This window comes from Balaenoptera borealis (genome assembly GCF_965194805.1).
Source record: "Balaenoptera borealis genome assembly, chromosome: 3".
Classification (NCBI taxonomy): Eukaryota; Metazoa; Chordata; class Mammalia; order Artiodactyla; family Balaenopteridae; genus Balaenoptera; species Balaenoptera borealis.
The window spans coordinates 178,553,629-178,557,073 of record NC_138866.1 but is presented as its reverse complement, the minus strand read 5'-3'; the positions used below and the strand labels follow the sequence as shown (position 1 = coordinate 178,557,073).

At 42.5% G+C, this 3,445-nt stretch overlaps 1 pseudogene across 1 annotated transcript; it reads right to left on the bottom strand.

Moving 5' to 3' along the window:
- Positions 1-1,090: 1,090 nt before the first annotated feature.
- LOC309625689 (small ribosomal subunit protein uS8 pseudogene) lies at positions 1,091-2,201 on the bottom strand (annotated as a pseudogene). Its single transcript has one exon. The product of its transcript is annotated as a small ribosomal subunit protein uS8 pseudogene (transcript).
- Between the last annotated feature and the right edge of the window lie 1,244 nt (positions 2,202-3,445).

Here is a 3,445-nt window from a genome sequence, read left to right as displayed (position 1 = left end):
GTTCCAAGTTTGCTTTCACTGAGCAAAGCAAACCAGCAATCTATAGACTTACATGACATGAACTAAATCAGACCAAGCCTAAGAGAAATGAGCTCAGTGACGATGTAACAGATCCCCCATCTCTTCTCTCCCTGAGGGCAGGGTCTTGGCTTTGTTCTCTGCTGTGTCCCCAGAATCTGGCACATCACAACCTCTGCTCAGTAAACTTTTGTGGACTGACTAATTTGCTGATTAAATAAAGTTCAAAGCAATCTTTCTGTAAGTATGGACACAAATCACAGTGGTCAAAAAGGAACGAGACTTTTTGGTAGGAAAATTGGAATGTTCTTGGAGTGTTTAATTTTTGAAATGAATTTATTTATAAAATGGCCACCACCTCTGCCCGTCTGCTTGGCCCTCTGTAACATGAGACTGGGGAATGGCATATTCACTTAGCACCCATACAATGCTCTGGGGCACACTTGATAGGTAAATATGGCAGGGTGGGTAGCACCCAACCTATTCACAACAGCCCTTTCCCTTCCTAGCAGAGAGACAGAAGTTCCTGGAAGAGTCTACCAGGTTGCTAATCTGCCTGGATTTTAACTCGTTGAGGGCAGAGACTGTATCTTATCCCCAGAACCTATCCTACTGCCTGACATATACAAAGTGTGCTCAGACGATGGCTATCAAATGTTTGTGTTCCATTTTTTCTTGCCCCGCAAGGAGACTGGAACGTGGGGGGATTTCAGGAAGCCTGTGATAACAGAAAGCTGGTAAAGTGAGCAAAGCTGATTACAATGGAATATCAGAAATAATTAAGAGGATTCACAGTCGATATTGACAAATAAAGAGCAACATTTGAAGAGAATAACTAGAATACTGAGTAGGTGGAGGTGATAAGAAGACCAGAGTAAAGAAAGATAACCAGACCTCGAGTGAATACTTACTTACACTGCCGGGTTATAGAATAGATTCTGATTTATATAAAAAGATGGAGAGCAAGAGGTTGGGTCTTAAGGAGATTCAAAGAACATGGAAGGTAGAGTTCCCAATTTCAAAGAACTTACACATTATACTTTGCGTGTGTCTGTGTGTGTGTGTGTGTGTGTCCACTGAGGCATTTTATTTGCACAGATGTATTACATCCCTAGAAAAAGAATCCCAGGATTTTCCCTCCTGTGTGTTTTCATCTTGCTTCATAGTCCACGATGCCAGCTGAGGTTGGCAGTACAACGAAACCAAACTGACGTGAAGGGAGCAGGTTTTTCTGCCATTTTCCCAGATCTTTGAGCTGCACATCAAGTCTGGGGCTGATCACTCCACACCTGCTTAGCCTGCCTGTGAGGTTCACAACAATTTTCCCAGCTCTGTGATCAACAATTTCAAACTCGCCAGCATAACCATGCTCCATCATCACAGTTAGAAACTGCATGATGACTTCGGAGGATGGCCTAATGAGAACCTGGGGTTCGCCTCTCTTTTCAGCATCGTAGATGCTCTTGAGAACACCAGCCAGGACCTTCATGGGCACCATGACAGTGACACGGAAAGATGGCAGAAAGCAACACTTTTCCATTAATGATAACCCGGACCAAGTGTCATAGCAAGAAATAATAATTTAATAATCAGGGATTATTATCAGCTTAAATAATACCTATAATATGACTATTATGTTATATACAAATATGTTATATATAAATATTATATATTTACAACTATATTTCATTTTCATAAACTAAGTCATAGGTTAAAACCCCACAAGTAAGCAACAAGGTCCTACTGTATAGCACAGGGAACTATATTCAATATCCTGTGATCAGCCATAATGGAAAAGAATATGAAAAAGAATGTGTGTGCATATATATATGTATATATATAACTGAATCACTTTGCTGTAGAGCAGAAATTAACATGACACTGCAAATCAACTACACTTCAATAAATTTTAAAAATAAAAATTCAGGCTTCCCTGGTGGCGCAGTGGTTAAGAATCCGCCTGCCAATGCAGGGGACACAGGTTCGTGCCCCGGTCCGGGAAGATCCCACATGCCACGGAGCAACTAGGCCCGTGAGCCACAATTACTGAGCCTGCGCGTCTGGAGCCTGTGCTCCGCAACAAGAGAGGCCGCGACAGTGAGAGTCCCGCGCACCGCGATGAAAAGTGGCCCCCGGTCGCCGCAACTGGAGAAAGCCCTCGCACAGAAACGAAGACCCAACACAGTCAAAATAAAAAAAAATAATAATAATAATAATTCAAACTTAAAAAAACCCCACAAGTATATTTAAAATTTGCATTTGTCATCTTAAAACAGGAACTGAGGCATTTAGTACTCTCAAATGAATAAGCCCTAAAATCACCGTTTGAATGCTGCTGAAAACTCTCCAGCTCCTCTCAAAAGCCACCCATCACATTACAACTAACTATAAAGTGGACCCGAAATTAATGCCTGTACTTTCATTCTTGTAGGGCAATGAATGTTGACGATTTGGGGGACATGAGTACTTTGCCAGTATGGATCTTTCTCCCAAGTTTATATAATTCTCTGTAGGTGGCTTTTGTTCACATAGACCAACCATTTAAAAGATGTGTAGTTGTGTTTTCCATGCAAAAATTAATGTGTACTTCCGGAAATAAAAATTGAACTAAATTAAAATTGACAAATAAAGAAAAATAAAATTTGAACTCTGCTCACATTTCAACGAGCAGCTGAATTTTGTTTTGCCTTGAAGAAGATGAAATTATAATGAGGTCTTGGGTAGAGTGATGTCCATGTCGGGGTAATGTCTGACATCTATTCAATTTTGCCTTTTCTTTCTGATGGCCGTAACTGCTGAAAAGTCCAATACACGAAACTCTTATGAGGTGTTCAATACAATCAGAATTCTATAGTTCATTGTGAGACAGGCCTGGGACCCTTTGCTGCAGCGCTGAAATGCTTGCACCTGGACAAATGTCTCCTCCAGCTACAAAATACAAGTAAACTACAAGGGACTAAAAATAACTGTGTGCGTGCACAGTTGGGGCAAATTCTGGACAAAAGATACAAAAAGACCAAAAAAAGCCCAACTGCCACTTCTGAAGAGCCGCGAGCAAAAACAAGGTGTCGGGAGCAAAAGCGGGGTACTGCGCATGCCCCCTGCGCTCAACACCGCAAAGTGGTGGGCAAAACACCTAAGCCACCCTTCCGGCCCGACCCCTGGACCCATCCCTACCTACCCTCACCCCATACAGGGAACCAGCTTGCCTCCCTCAGCAAGGGAACTTGTTGCTTGTTCTCACTCCCCTCTGCTGCAGCAGGGGCCCCAGTAAAGCCTTGCCTGAATTTCTTGTCTGGCCTCCGATCAATTTCTATTGATTAAGGAGGCCAAGAACCCTGGTTGGTAACAACTGTGTTAGAAGAGCTCGGGCTTATGTCAAGATTCCCTGGAAACCCCAATTCTTTACATTTAACGAATGCCCCAT